A 16,818-nucleotide genomic window follows, 5' to 3' on the forward strand; every position below is an offset into this window, starting at 1 on the left:
ATGCCCGACTGTCCAACAGATCCTAATTTACCCTATCTTTCTTCTTCATTGATTTTCTTCCTAATTCTTTCTTTTCTCTTTCCTTTCTTCCTTAACTGCACTTATTTATATATAAAATTATATTAGCTTTTCTTTCCTATTATTAATAATTATAATAACGGGGACACTGAAATCATGTTCAGGCTCGAATATTTCTCTCCTCGTACAAATTCTTCACCTTTCGGCTTGTTCCGGCATGAGAGAGAGAGAGAGAGAGAGAGAGAGAGAGAGAAATCGTCCGGCCTTAATTAAGGATGACCACGAGGATTCGGAAATTAATAGCAAATAAAATATAATGAATTAAATATGAATATTGTTATAAAAATAAAATGTAATAATTAAGCACCGTTGATTATCAATTATAAATTAAAATCTTAGAAGATGACCTTAAAATTATACTTATAAATAAAAGATTTTATTTAAAATTAGCATATCCTTAATTAAGACCTTCTGAGTGGTATAAATGAAATTGTATAATCTGCAGGGAATTTTTAAGAATTTGCAACATGATTTTTTGAATTCCAAAAGATGGTATTGATAATTATTTTAAAAAATTATATGTAAATTTTGGTAAAGAACTCAGAGCACTAAAAAATAAACCTGTCACTGACCAATTGAAGAGAGGGATGTTGTACTTGGCACTAAGGTAGGGAATACAAGGCTCATAAATGGCCCTCTTTTCATGATCATCCTGATTAGCTTGGTTTAGATCTCTCTCCATGCGTATAGTTGGATCTGTGATAATAGCCTTTTGTTGTTGCCTGTTTATTGTTATATTCGCTCTTCTGTGAGAGTCGTCTTCAAAAATACAGTGGACCTCTTCATGAACTTCCCAACTCTTGTTCCGAAGAAGACAGGCGATAGTTCCACGGACTCTATGATGACTGTTTTTACGAAATAACTCTCCTTTCCGATAAAAGCCCAACACGTGGCAAAGAGTTTCTGTCTCGTTGCAGCTAGGTTGACAGCAACGGATCGTGCTGAAGGCTTTGCCACGAACGGAGCGCACTGCAGTAAAGTTGCAGGACATCTTGATTGCTTAATATATTCCGAAGACGACAAATTCTTTTTGGTGCTGACATATGAATTGGCTCTTGGATATTCTTCGTAGATACTACACCTTTCCTCTTATGAGGCTAAATGTGAACTTATCATTTTTATCAATTTTAATTTATTTTACTTAATATTGAATATATGCTTAGTTTTCCTACAATTTTATTCGTTTGGAAATTCTTTCTAAAACGCACATTTAAGTACTTTTGAGAACTCCATTTCTGTTTTGGATTGGTTGTCATTATTTTTAGCATTATAGTTATTCTCATTTGTTTTGTACATAATTAATGTTACAACTTTCAAATTTAAACAGACAGCATAATAATAATAATAATAATAATAATAATAATAATAATAATAATAATAATAATAATAATAATAAAATCAGGAAGACTCTGTTTATTAATGGAGGACGTGCAGAGAATCACAGTTCTACATTTTATATAATCTCGTTATTATAGGTTAATAAAGTGTAACTTGTCATGATTTTCTCTTGTGGTGGAATGTGTCTGTAGTGAATATTAGCAAAAAATCATATTTTAATCATATTCTTCACCATATAATAATAATAATAATAATAATAATAATAATAATAATAATATTGTTATTATTATTATTATTATTAATCTTTATACGTCATTAAGAATATTCAGAAGTAATATTTTAAGCTAGACATCGACAAATATGGAAAGTATGGACTATCCTCTTCCTGTGATTCAAGACTACATTTGCACAATATAGTGGTTTGTTTTCCACGAGCCAGACTCGAGATGGGTCCATGCACTTAAGATCAGAATTAATATTTATATCCCATACGGTAAAAATATACTATAGTAAAACGTAACTCTATGACATAACAAATATCAATTAATCTTCCAATGTAGGCTTTCACGGCCGGCGTTAATGGGGTGAGTGTTTTCCGGGCTAACAAGCAAACATTCTCACGGGAGCAAATAAAAATATTAATTTATTTTCTTGCACCATGTTATTAATGTACAAATTTCGGCCACTCGACCGCAATTACGAAGGCCCCCCCCCAGATAATAAGCTTCTGGGACCGTTTACAGAAGAAAACACAATTTCATGGAAAGATTTATTGGAACAGACACAGCAATTTTGTTGAGCTATTTTTCAACATATTTCCAACCCGAATTGAGACATTTCTCATACCGTGGAATCAACAGAGAGGTGCAGACGGCTGTCACACATTGGTTTCGATCCCTGGCGGCAGACTTATACGACACAGGGATACAAAAGTTGATCCCACAGTATGACAAATGTCTCATTTCCTGTGAAGGATATGTTTCAAATAGTTTAACAGTATATGTATCTGTTCCAATAAATCTTTCCATGAAACGGTCCCAGGGTTCTTACTTTCTGGAGGTCCTCGTAATTGCGCTCGAGTGGCCAAAATTTGTATAAGCACCCTTAAGTCATCAGAGTTTCAAATATCATTCATGTAACAGCAGCACATAATTTCAATAATTTATAGGGGAAACTCGTCTAATTCCGCAGTACGCGTAATTCCGCAGTAGTGCATAAATGATTTTACTGCGGCTTTACAATAGCGTGAACGTAAGTTTTGAGAGGCTGTCAACAGGAGGCATGTCCTCTGCAGTGCTATAGAAAAAATCAAGGATATTGGTCGACACCTCCGTCGGCAATACAGTGAAACATCAAAACTTGGCTGTTTTTCGTGTTTTGCTACACAACTGTGAAGAAAGTGAGCATTGTTACATATAAATTGTTCTTTTTATGTTACTTTCATAATGTATTTACGACTGCGGAATTAGCCAAGTCTTATTGCGGATTTATCCGCACTGTTGCGGAATTACCCGAGTTCTTTTTCAACTATAATATATGTACAACTAAATATATTTGCATTTTAATAGGTCTCTTTATCTCATTTGGTAATGAAAGGTTTCGTCCATGTCTACATACCTTGATAATATTTTTCAATAAACATTTTGATAAAAATATGATAGATTTACTTCTTAATATTGCGAAATTAGCCGAGTCTCCCCTACTTTTATTATACACACTCTAAATTTTGTTAGGTATACTTTGTTATTTTAGGTAGGCCACTCTGGTGGTAAGTTTTGTAAATTGTTTCGTCTATAATTCATGACCATTGTCATATACCAGATTTTGGACAAACCGAGAGGAATATTAGTTGTGGCGGTTTCGACATCACGTGATCTCAGGAGATGCCATATTTTTTTCGAGACGAAGATGATAATGAAAAGAGAATCGTGAAGAGTGATGCTGGAATGGCGAAAGGAAACGGGAGAGCTCCGAGAAAAATTCTCATAACTTTGTTGTCCACCACAAATACAACTCCGCTAACTCTGCAATTTGAACTCGGGTTTGAAGTTGTCGTAAGTCATCGCTCTACCGTCTGAGCTACCAAAGAAGCTTGTTTGTCTGATACAGTGCTACAAGACAAAGTTTGAGAACATGCAATCTCAAGTCCTCTTACAGAAGAGACTTCTGAGGTAGGAGAAGAGTTCATAAAAGAGAACTCAGAACCTTGCCGTACAACCTTTGTCTCGATTCCGTGATGAAAGGAAAACTCAACAAACGAATAAATCATACATGTGCATTATAGCATTGCGAACAAAACCACAGACAGTGCTATCTCGTCCCTAGTCCTTATCTAAAACGTGATGGAATAAAGCGGTCACGTGGCGAAAATGTGTGTTTTAGCTTCCAAGATCTGCTTTCCTCGTATTAATTCGTCTGTCTGCACAGTATTATCATGCGTGTGTTTGGAATACTCTTTTACAAAAGCATACATTATTTAAAACAAATTTTAATCCCCTTTATTTATTACAGAAGAAAATAATTAAAATATGTCTTCATAAACTTATTGATTTTCCCATCTCAGAAGTTGTTTTAGTCTTTAGTGTTCTTAAAATAAGACAAATTTATTATATTGTATCAATAAAATTCATACATAAAAATCTAAATAACTTTGATTTGTATTCTCACAGTTATGAAACAAGAAGTATGAATTATTTAAGATTGTTTGAATCAAAATGCAATAGGCCTACTGCTACAGTATTTAATCATAGTAGTAATTTAGGGGCCAAACAATATATAACAAATTTATTTTTAAATATCCTAATTTTGTCGATTCTAATAGTTCTAGTATTACATTTAAGGAGTTATGTATGCATTTTATAAATAATGAAAATTTGTAAAGTTTAAATTTATGTATTCTTATTGTGTAGTAGACATGAAACAAATTGTATTATATACTCTTAATTTAAATTCAGGAATCCGCCCCTGAGCACGAGTTCTACTCTTTCAGGGATGAGCTAAACGTTTTATCTGTGTATATTATATTTATGTCAGGGGTTCACAACTGATGTGTCGCGACACACTGGGGTGTCGCGCAACCCCATGGAGTGTGTCGCGAAATTTTGGAATGAAAATTAAATGTTACTTCACCCATAAAGTCTCTTCACAACGCATTTTTTTTTTTATTTACGACGAAGTCTTTTATATGATACATTTTATTTTGAGACAGACTTTCTTGCAACAATGGTCAGTTTGATTTTTCTGCCTAGGAATAATTAGAATGAAAGTGAACGCCTGCAACAATGCTTAGCAATTCGTTTACTCTTCCCACTTACAAAAAACAGAGGTTAGAATCGTCAGAACATATTGGTCAATTTCAGTATATAGGGTGAGTGAGTGATAATGGGACTATTTTATTAAAAGTTCTTTATTTAGATTTTATTATGGTCAAATTTTTAATTCGAAAAAGACAATCTGAATCAAATTCTGGGTTAGATAACAGCAGTGCTAATTCAAATAATGTGAGCGAAAATTCCCTTCAAAGTTCACAAAAATATACTGCGTTTCGTAAGTATAAAGTGATGAATACTTGCAATATGGTTTTACCTGGCGTGGAGATGAATAATAAACAAAATCCCGAATGTGTCATATGCGGAAAGTTTTATCAAATCAGTCGACGGTGCCAAATAAACAAAGAAAAAATATTTAGGAAAAAAAAAATTAAATACTGGACATATCTCCGAAAAAAAACACATATATGGACTCAATAACAAATTTGGTCAGAATATAGGCTAATCATAATATATAGGCCTGTTATAAATAAAATAAAATACATATTAGATATGGATGCAATGCACAAATTGCGAAGTAGTAGTAGTAGCCTATATTAAAAAAAAATAAAAAAAAATTAGAAAGTAATCATTCTCATGTAGCTTTCTAGGGGTACATCAATGACGCGAGTGGTATAGCTTCAAGACAAGCTTCTTCTTTTTCTTCTTATTTATTATTTTTTTAGGATGAAAAGCCAGAGTATGCTAAATTTCTGGAAGATAATTTTTGGCGTACGAAACTAACATATCTTGCCGAAATTTTCGAGAGACTGAACTCTTTAAATACAATCATGCAAAACAAAGCAAAAACTATTATAACAAAATTCAAGAATTTTGCAAAAAAAAAAAAAAAAAAAAAAAAAAAACTAAAGTCTTGAGAGTTATAGCAGGCAAATTATTGCCCTTTTCTTTAGTTGAGAGTTTTGAAAATCATCTTCCTCAAAATGAAAAAGAATGCCTGAAGAAGTTAATAGCAGAACACCTAAATGTGTTACAAAGTTCCGGCACCTTTCTGTTGCATTTTTCATTACGGAACCGAAATATGCGTGAATAACTATGTTTTTAATACACTAATTTTTCTTTAAATTCCACTTAGACCTTGAAAGACTTAGTTGGAAAAAAGAGAGGTTAAAAACGACGAAATTCCCGTGCAGTGAACAGTAATCATCTCCCCGTCCGCTATATAATATTGTACACAAAGTTCCACCACCTTTTTCTCCAGTATAAAAGCACTAGTTGTTATTAATAAAAACAAATAAGTGTGCCACGATATCGTGGGCGTTCAGTAAAGTGTGTCGGCAGTCAAAAAAGGTTGGGAACCACTGCGCTTGACTTACGTAAACATAGTATGCCTCTAGATATAAATTAAACTTTCTCGGTGAAACCCATCATTTCAGTCGATTCTTATGATTATTGAAGCTATAAATTCCATCGTTATTAAATAACGATTAATAAAAAAGGGGGTGCATATTAAAACGTATGATCACAGTCACGTTCTTTGTTTTATGAAATTAATAAAACTTTTTTGTTAGTAGAAAACGTCTATGTGCGGTGTAAACATGTATCGGTCCGTTCACGGCACATTGTCTCCGATAGGAACACAGACAAACGAGGAAGGCAACGAAGTGCTGGACATCGACTTTGCAGAAAACCAAACACTCGCAATAAAAACGCCGGCTATTGTACACATAGCATGTAAAGGGGTAACTTTTAGTATGACAAACTACGTATTTGTATGCATAGCCCACGAGGAAAACTTGTAAAATATCCATATACATAACAATCGAAAGCTATGCAAGTATAATAATGGCCATTGTTTCACAAACACTGAAAATGTTTATTACATTCCCGTTGTCCTCGCATCGCTTTTATTTTTAAACCATTTGCAAACTATTTGTAAAGATTAAAACGCAATATTACTGAGCAGTAAATGTGCATTCGATCCCTTTGTGAATTATACGTTTCGCTAGCGACTGTTTTAATTAGTTTGAATTTATCTGATTACACGGGCATTTTGATTCTATCTGCAGGCCATTTCATATTGCTCCGTCGCAGTCCCCATTGCGTGCAATATGAGAAAACTGATCACACAAATCGAACCAGAGTTTGAAGTTAATAATAATGTAAGAATCATACTTTCTCTCCTGATTTCAATCTTTGGCTTGCCTTCGGTAGTCAAGTGGTTATCACGCCGATGATGGTGGATTTATCATTATCATCTTTTTCTTCTTCTTAGATTAGGCCTGTTGGCCTGTTCCAGCCCATTATTTCACGGTTTTGGTGTGTGGATAAGCTTCAGGGCTTCTACCGCGTTGTCTTGGTGTTATTGGCTGACGTTTCGACCTCTGTGTTGTGGCCATCTTCAGAGCAGTTGTTGGATAAGGAAATAGTTTGCCAGTACTTATATATATAGTAGTCTCGATGGGGTGTACTTGCTGTGATAGGTCGTAGGTTCTCCTTCTGGCATCTGATTGGTCCTACGTGGTCCAATCAGATGCCAGAAGGAGAAGCTACGACCTATCACAGCAAGTACTCCCCCCCCCCATCGAGACTACTATATATATAAGTACTGGCAGACTGTTTCCTTATCCAACAACTGCTCTGAAGATGGCCACAACACAGCGGTCGAAACGTCAGCCAATAACACCAAGACAACACGGTAGAAGCCCTGAAGCTTATCCACACACCATGTACACCAGCCGCGGAAGCCTACGCGAACATTTCACGGTTTTCTCGGCCTTCCTAAGTTTCCTCTACAATGTACCCTATATTGCCATGCTGATTCTGGAATGCGACCACTGTTCTTTATTTTCATTTAATATCAATATCAATATTTCATAGAGCACTCGACTTTTTTACCGCACACTTGACACATTACTATTTTTCCATCTGTAGTGAAAGCTTCATCCATCGCAATCCATGATTTTATTTTTGTCGTTAGGGTTGAAGATACAGGGACCATTTTAGTTAGCTAAAAGCAGCAGATAAACTCACTTGCACTTTATACTGTAAGTTCTAAAACTAGAGAACTGAGTGAAATGAATGACACAACAGTACTGCAAGCACTGTTTTGTTTTACTGGATTAGGAGAAAATAAGAGAAGATGTGGGACACATGCATTTTAGCTGCTCCCTGTAAGAAACAAAGTACCTACCAAAACCTCAAACTATAAACATTTACAAACTGTTCACCATTCCTTCCAGTGCATCCTTCAGTAGGCAGTTTCTTTTCAACCAGTGATTCAGTCAATTCCTTTTCCTCTTTCTAATCAGTTTCAGCATCATTCTTTCTTCATCCACTCTTTCCAACACAGCTTCGTTTCTCACTCTGTCCATTTCACACGCTCCATCCTTCTCCATATCCACATTTCAGATGCTTCTATTCGCTTCTCTTCACTTCGTCGTAATGTCCATGTTTCTGCCCCATACAATACTACAATTCGCACAAAGCACTTTACTGTCTCTTCCTTCATTCTCCAGAGATCCGCAAAGATGTTCCTTTTCAGATTAAAATGCTAAGAGCTAAAATACGTAAAAGAAAAGTCTCCGAGGTTAACCGCGGATACAGATTCTGTGTATAAGGAAGGGGGGGGGGGGTTACTACTTTTCTAAGGTCGGCAACACATTGTATCGGACATTCTGTCTCGGACAATCCGATATGGCGATGATTACACAAGCTTATATTTATCGCTTCACAACATAAGGAAAGTGTTGTATTTGATCACATTCACTATTTCAATATGTTTCTGCCTCTTTGAATGTAGAATGCCTTTATAAACAGAAAATGCCCGCTCAACATCAATTGAAACCAGAGGAGAATTTTTATTTTTATCCTGAACTCTAAATCAGCACACTTTATTAATTTTTCAATGTCTGGAATCAGAAGAAGAATGATATTCATTTTCGCTTGCTCAGAAAGTTATAGGCCTATCGGAAAACATATAAGCAAATTATCTAAATATTTTCGATATTCTGTCAAAAAAGGACCAAAATAAGAGATGTTTTTTTAAAAGGGGGAAAAAAGGAAATATGGACTAAAAAAAAGGGAAAAGGGGGAAAAAAAAGGGAAGTCAAAACCACGCAATTTGGTCGGTGGAAGATAGTTTTCAACATCGCAATTAATTATTTCATGTTTCGTGTTGAAATAAAAAAGGGATTCCCATTAAAATCCGGTCTCTAATGATGACGTCACGGTAGAAAAGATGACGCTGTCCTCTCGTCCGCTTTATCAGTTTCCAAATTTAACTAGGAGGAGACGTTATCTAGACAAACTATAAAGGTAAGTACTTCCTCAATAAAAGAACTGGTGGGTAGTTGCTCATAGAAATAATATTGACTTGAAAGTTTTCCTTTATAAATATTATTACTAAGAGTAAAATTCCTTATCTTAGTTTGTTCAGCTTGTGACTTCAAACTGTAATGGCATACGTTTCCCTTGATCGTGTGAGAGATGGACATTTTTACTCTGCAGTTCTTATGCAACATTCTATATTTATTAATGTATTTTAATTCGTTTTATATCCCTCGAGAAAATTATTTTTTCCTTCCCGTAACGATTGGAAGTTCGTATTTTGTGTGTTGGAGTTATGAAATCTCACAATCAAGAAATCTATTTTTATTATAAGAACATCGGTGTTTAGTTATTAATGTCAACAGAGTAGGGTAGACACGTGCAGAGGTCTTCTAGTACTCACGGTGTTGCCAGTCTTCTCTGTGTGATAACTTCATGATCTGAAGAAGAAAGTCATCTATTGGAGCGAAGTAGATAGATAATATTACCGTTATAACGTCAGTTTAAAAACCACGCGTTCTCCTGCATATGTTATTTCCTGTATGAAGAGATTAAAATACCAGGAGATTAACAGTGATCTAATTTTGTAACTAGGGTAGTATCAATATGTGTGTATCAATGTTATTGTTTGTGTTGTGAGAGCTAGCCAATACAGATACGAGTACCCACGTGTGTGACCTTATGACATCTTATGACATCAACATTTATCCACAGCATTACCCCGCTTCGTCTCATTCCCCAAAGACTTTCCCGTGGTTGGAGTCATTCTGCTAAAACCAGATGCAACGAGCTATGAGCTATGGGCCTACTCTTATTTAAAACGTATTTGGTGCTGAAAATGCAAAACATAGTCTCTTGCATATTTTCTATTTTCATGCAAGATTGAAAATATTTATCCGCCGATTTAAATCATGCCAAATAGTGGGTGACCTATTTACCTCTATTCTATTTTAAGCAGAACTTCGTGCCCCACAATTGTCATCATTAACTATGCATGTTGTGAAACCTCAGTAACACAATTATCATGCGTGAATGCAGAACGGGGGCTATCAATCAGTCCTTTTGACACGCACTCTTCATTAAGGTCGTCATTAGCAAGGGAAGGTCTTCACGATTATGGATTCTATTTGTGCAAGCTGTAGGCTATATTAATACCATTACAATCAGAATATTTTAAATTAGTAATGCCTTGTAGAAGCCACCAACCGAGTCAGAAAAACACATGAGTGAACTATAAAAGCAGGAACAAAAATTTATTTTGTTACACAATACACCAAATCTTGACAAGTCGTTAAGAAAATTATATTGCTCAAAAACTTGCCATTATTTGAAGAAAAATATAAGTACTGTATATTATTAACGATTATTTTGACTTAATTTATTGCGCTCGTCAGTCCACATATTGGACATCAGAAAAATTACGCGCTCAACATAAGCATTGCTAACTAGTACAGACATTATCTTTGACACCAATTTAAGAAGTTGAGAAAAATTGGAATTTTAAAATATTTTCACCCATATTTCATCTAAAGACATATCATTAAAACAGCGTCCAATTTACTCTAAACTTCATTCTTCACTCAAAAGAGAAATTCCATCATAAAGACTGTCATCATCTACATTTACTTGACAAGAGTTCTTAGCTTTAATGATTTCATTGAATGAAGTTGAACGTATGAATTTTGCTACGCGTTTTTAATTCCATTGAAAAATTCAAATTTACCCGAAGAAAATTATAATTGAACCTGCAGCTCGGAGTTGAGGTATCAAAACCCGCAGAGAAGGTCAAATCCTGAGGGGAAGTGCCACCCTAAGGCCGACAGCATACTGCATCGAATATTCTGTCTTGGACACGACGATTTTGTCTCGGACCATCCGATGTGACGGTAATTATACACTTTATGAGGCTGCAGCATACTGCATCGGACATTCTGTCTCGGACACGACGATTTTGTCTCTGACCGTCCGATGTGACTGTAATTACATTCTTATGAGGCTGCAGCATACTGCATCTGACATTCTGTCTCGGACACGACGATTGTGTCTCGGACCGTCTGATGTGACGGTAATGACATTCTTATGAGACTGCAGCATACTGCATCGGACATTCTATCTCGGACACGACGATTTTGTCTCGGACCATCCGATGTGACGGAAATTACATTTTTATGAGACTGCAGCATACTGCATCGGACATTCTATCTCGGACACGACGATTTTGTCTCGGACCATCCGATGTGACGGTAATTACACACATTCTTATGAGGCTGCAGAATACTGTATCGGACAAAACCGTCCTGCCCGAGACAGAATGCCCGATGCAGTATGCTGCTGGCCAACAGACGTCCATGCTTCTTGTTCACGGAGAGATTGAACTAATGATTTTCACGGAATGTTAAAACTGCACCTCAATCGTGATGCATACACCACTCCCGACAAACATAAATAAATAAATGATAAGGAAAGTTACATTACAATTTCAGTCAACAACTTATCAGATATGCTATACAGTTTTATTTTTGTATACGTCCAGATGTGTAACTTCGAACACGGAAAAACGGTCACGCAGGTGCTTGGAATAGAGCACGTCAGGGATTGTGGTGTGATATATAGGTCATGATCAGTGCCAGTGGATTTCGATATCCACGGAACGGGAGCGTTGGCACAAGACGACACAACTGCTAATCTCGCCGCGACGACCCAGAGGATTTGATACTGGGTTAACGGCGTGTTATATTAGATCACAGACTCAACAGACGCGCTAACGAAGCCATTCGCCAAAGTTTACATACTAAACAGAGCTCTTCATCAGAGCAGTACATGTCAAAATAATTAATTAAACATGTGGAAGTCAACATTGTAACACGCTGAATTACCTCAGAGGTGTGTCAAGTTCTACATTAAATTGTGACTTCGAATTAGTTGTGTGACAGTACAATTCCGAACGAAGGAAAGTTTTTCTAGAAATGTAGCAGAGAAATCAGAGCATAGTAAAGCTTATATCTACTCATAATCATCTACTCACTGTTCAACTCAAATGAAACTAGTTGTACCCTATGAAAAAGTTTGTGGGTTGAAACCCGAAGATGGACTTTTAACAGGCGTTAAAATGTTGAAAACTTTAGATAAGCCTCGTGTCATCGAATTATGACAACTGAAATAATCCTAATCCAGGTAAAATTAGCGGCAAGCTGTTTCTTAGCCCATTAATTTGTCTGCTTTGGAGAGAGAGGTTTATATATCATAAGCGCACATCTGATCATTTCCAACCTTTTGAAATTGCGGATTTACAATCCATTAAAACACATTTTTAATTAAAAAATTATGAAATATACAACTACAAGTTCCCCTCGAGAGTTGGGGTACTCGATTTCGCAAAGGCTACACATATTGCCCTGGCAAGATACATCCCTAACATAACTTCATAATTATGCCAATAGCTGTTTTTTAACTTCATTTCTTGAAACATGATAAAGTCTAAGACGCATTTGAATCGCTCCTTTCCAAAAGGGCTGCAGTCCATTTTTTGGCAAAACTAGTTTTCCGTTGGATTTGACAGTTTAAGGGTTGACTCATCATTTTACAACAAAAAGGCGCCAGTCCAGTTGATACATATGTGTGAACTGTACATGTAGAAATGTTGTTCCTTTACAAATGGACGTCAGTCCTGAACTGTGGTCCGTTTGGAAAAAAAAAAAAAAAAAAAAAAAAAAAAAAAAAAAAACTGTCTCCTATGATATTGGATTGACAATTACAATCGAAATATGTCCAACAATTTGTATTGTAATGCTCTGTTGGTAGTATTTTGACTGTTGAAGACATTCCTGGTTAACTTTGTAAGTAAAAAGAAAATGGATCAAAATAATATTTCAGGAAAAACGAAAGTGAATCCTGCAAATTACAAGAAGAACAGGAACTTTAGTATGATTGAATTAAAAAAGAGAGAGAGAGAGAGATATCTGAACAAATGTAACTTTTCATTCTGCAAAGGAATTGTACGATGTTACATTTGTTCGGATAAAATTTCTGTATATTTAAAGGACAAAACTAAAATTATTTAAATAATTTATTATCATAATACACTACTACTGTACAATGATTTCTTAAATTGACTGAGCATATTCAGAATTAAATCACACTATGAAATGTTTGATATAAAACAACTTTTATCTCGAAAAGGAAGCAAAAACGAATAAAATTGTATTAAACTTTTGTTTGAAATATCTCACAGAATAAGCCCATGAAATTAATGGCATTAATATATATATATATATATATATATATATATATATATATAAAGATTGTATTATGGTCATATATCGAGTTATCGTAAACATATTCAGAACAAAATTACACTTTTTTTCCAAAATGGGCTAAAGTGCAGGATTTTTGGTACTTATAACATAAGCAGAAAATATTTTTGATTGTTATTTCTATATTGTATAGATACAATGTTATCAGATCTGTGGTAGCACAAAACTAATAAAGTCATTTATTGAAAATGAACAACACAGAATAGTTTTTTTTTCAGCTTTTCTCATATTTATCATTTTTGGACTATGACCCTTCTGGAAAGGAACGATTCATTTATTGAATTAATATCAGATGTTTTAGATAATCACTTAATAAGAGTTTTTACCCATTAAAATCTAAATAACTATATAGAAAACGACGTTGCATTTGCATATTATGGTCAGAAGCACCATCTTTGTATCTCTTTTTACTAATGTTGCCGAAAATTTCTATCATAATTTTAAAATTGTACGTGTGAAAGTAGAGGTATACAACATATGAAAGGTTCAGAACCATAGTGGGCCAACCACCATTTACTAAAGCCGTAGAAAACAAGGGTTAAAGTGAAGTTATTACCATAATTCATTGGAAACATATTATAGCAAGTAATATAAAGTATAACATTAAACTAAATGATATGTGAATCTTCATTAAACTATGGTATTCACTTAATTTTAACCTTTGGTTTCTCCGTTTTTAATAAATGGCGCTTGATCCAACATGGCTCTGAACCGTTCAGATATTACCAAGAACGTATAGAGATGAACGCGTTTGGTGAGAAGTCCCAAATACGAACCGAATACGAAATATCTCCATAAACACTAAACTTAAAGAGAGATTCATCCACTTACATTTTTGTAGCTCTTAAACCGATAGTTGATTTTATTGTAAATGCGCATAATTGTGGCTTGCTACGATCTTGATTACAGAATGCGAAGTAGAAATTTATCATAATGTCAATAAAGATTCAGCTTTCTTTGAGATAGCAGTGCGAAGCGATGGACTCTCTCCTCTAAGATTTCACTAGTCTACTGAATGTAACTGGTGTATTTAGACCGTATGCTATAGCAGAGATGATCAATATGAAAGCTGCTTAGAAACCGTGTAGTACCATTCGTATAAGGAAAAGTGCATGTATTTGTAATCACGGAGTGTATTATTGTTTGCAGTATTGCCACCTGCATGTCTTTAACTTCTTTCATCTTAGTGTAGGCCTATTAAGTGAAAATTATAATCTTTTGTTTAGTATCATATTCATAACATTTCGAAATGTTAACTGCTAAGATATACAGCGTCACTGAGAAAAGAAAATTATACATCACATATTCATTATACTGTATATGAGGTCTCGCCTACCTCACTGAATATTACACGACTACTATGAAGTAGTCAATGTGTATTATCATCATTTAATTCGAGAAAAATTCGTTCCGGCACCGGGAATCGAACCCGGGACCTCTCAGCTCTGCGCGCTGAGTGCTCTTTCCAACTGAGCTATGCCGGGACACGATCCACGGTGCCGGCCGAACTCCTCTCGTAATGCTTTACGGCCTTACTACCTGCACTTTAGATAATGTAAGTCATACATGCAGGAGCGCATATTTAAACGACTTTGTGCGCTTCTGCATGTATGACTTACATTGTGTAAAGTGCAGGTAGTAAGGCCGTAAAACATTACGAGAGGAGTTCGGCCGGCACCGTGGATCGTGTCCCGGCATAGCTCAGTTGGAAAGAGCACTCAGCGCGCAGAGCTGAGAGGTCCCGGGTTCGATTCCCGGTACCGGAACGAATTTTTCTCGAATTAAATGGTGATAAAAGAAAATTATGTCAACTTTTCCGAATCTGATGAAAAGCACGGAGAAAAAAAATCCCGAAAAATTTGTCTCTAAATCTGGCTTTGTCCTCTAAAACAACAACAATAATAATAATAATAATAATAATAATAATAATATGGACTGGGCATATAGCACGTATGGGCGAATCCAGAAATGCATATAGAGTGTTAGTTGGGAGGTCGGAGGGAAAAAGACCTTTGGGGAGGCCGAGACGTAGATGGGAGGATAATATTAAAATGGATTTGAGGGAGGTGGGATATAATGATAAAGACTGGATTAATCTTGCTCAGGATAGGGACCAATTGCGGGCTTATGTGAGGGCGGCAATGAACCTCCGGGTTCCTTAAAAGCCAGTAAGTGAGTAATAATAATAATAATAATAATAATAATAATAATAATAATAATAATAATAATAAGTGAATTTGCTGCAATTCATTTCATAAAACAGTACGAGAATCTGAACAGTATGAACTTTTTACCAGGAAAATTAAAATTTACACGGAATTTACGAAAGCTTAAACATTTTCAATCTCATTTTCTTAAAATACACTAAACTGCCCTTACACCCCTTTGCTTCTGACCCCCTCATTTGTAATCAGCACGTCGCCCGGCCTCCTTTTCCTACCGGAAAAGAACCGATACTCGACTATATAGGAGACCGAGTGGATTTCGAAATAACTTAGTTCTGGTAGTTGCTGCGAGTTAAAAAAAATTCGCTTCCACCTAGTCTCCTTTCTGTAGTCTTTCGCTGTATCAACAGAACATACTCGACTCCCTCAGGGGTGTATTACGTGACATAAATATGTTACGGTACCCTCGATATTTTAGGTTTATATTTTTTTATTAATGATATAATATATTTTATTGAATGGGTTATTATTAGTTTAAATTCGAAGTCGATTATTATAACATTTTTATTTGATTGAATGTCTTTAATATTTATGGGATTTGTATTTTTTATTTCTTCTTTAATTAGATTGTATAGTGATGATTATAATAGATGGGGATATAAATATTAATCGTTTTATTTTGTTGGTTCTTATGTTTCTAATATCAATAATATTTTTAGTTATTAGTCATAATTTAGTTAGAATTTTATCGGATTTACTTTACTTGTGAAGGAAAGCATGCTAAGGAATGAGAAGAATTTGTATCGTCCATTGAGATATGATTTCTCCAATTTTTCTGAACTAGACTCGTAAAGTCAAAGGTGTTGCCTAAACTACTTTTACATTTTGCTTGCTAGCCCAGACACTCTCAAATAGAGTAGACGTCTGTTCCAGTTTTATACGGAAGTGATCTAGAGTGTTTGGGCGCATGGCTCATAATTAGAGATTTTCGTAATCACGAAAAATGCGAAATATGGCCAGTTGCTATCAAAATAAGTAATTTTATGTTTAAAAGCATGTTAAGTACATGTAGGGCCTATTTGTTTCTGCAAAATAGTAACGAAATTACGTTTTATAAGACATTTTTGTCTCTTTGTAAACAAAAAAATCAGAATCTATGTAAAGCCCCGCCACATAGAGATCCTTACATTTAAAAAAAAATAGTTTGGCCACCCTTTCTTGTTATCTGTACCATTATCTCGAGTTTTCAACTAAAGTCTCGTGCGGGTTTCAGGGGCGAGCTGAAGTGTTTCTGTATATATTATATTTTGTGTTACAATTAGCAAA

The 16,818-nt window shown here is 35.1% G+C and overlaps 1 protein-coding gene and 1 non-coding gene across 2 annotated transcripts in view; both read right to left on the bottom strand.

The window, feature by feature from the left end:
* LOC138710882 (dual specificity tyrosine-phosphorylation-regulated kinase 4-like) overlaps positions 1-16,818 on the bottom strand; it is a 552,841-nt gene that overhangs the window by 217,183 nt on the left and 318,840 nt on the right. The gene's annotated exons all lie outside the window — the stretch shown is intronic.
* On the bottom strand, positions 14,736-14,812 carry TRNAC-GCA (transfer RNA cysteine (anticodon GCA)). The gene has a single exon. It is a non-coding gene; the product is annotated as a tRNA-Cys (tRNA).

Source organism: Periplaneta americana, chromosome 12, assembly GCF_040183065.1.
Source record: "Periplaneta americana isolate PAMFEO1 chromosome 12, P.americana_PAMFEO1_priV1, whole genome shotgun sequence".
NCBI classification, from domain to species: domain Eukaryota; kingdom Metazoa; phylum Arthropoda; class Insecta; order Blattodea; family Blattidae; genus Periplaneta; species Periplaneta americana.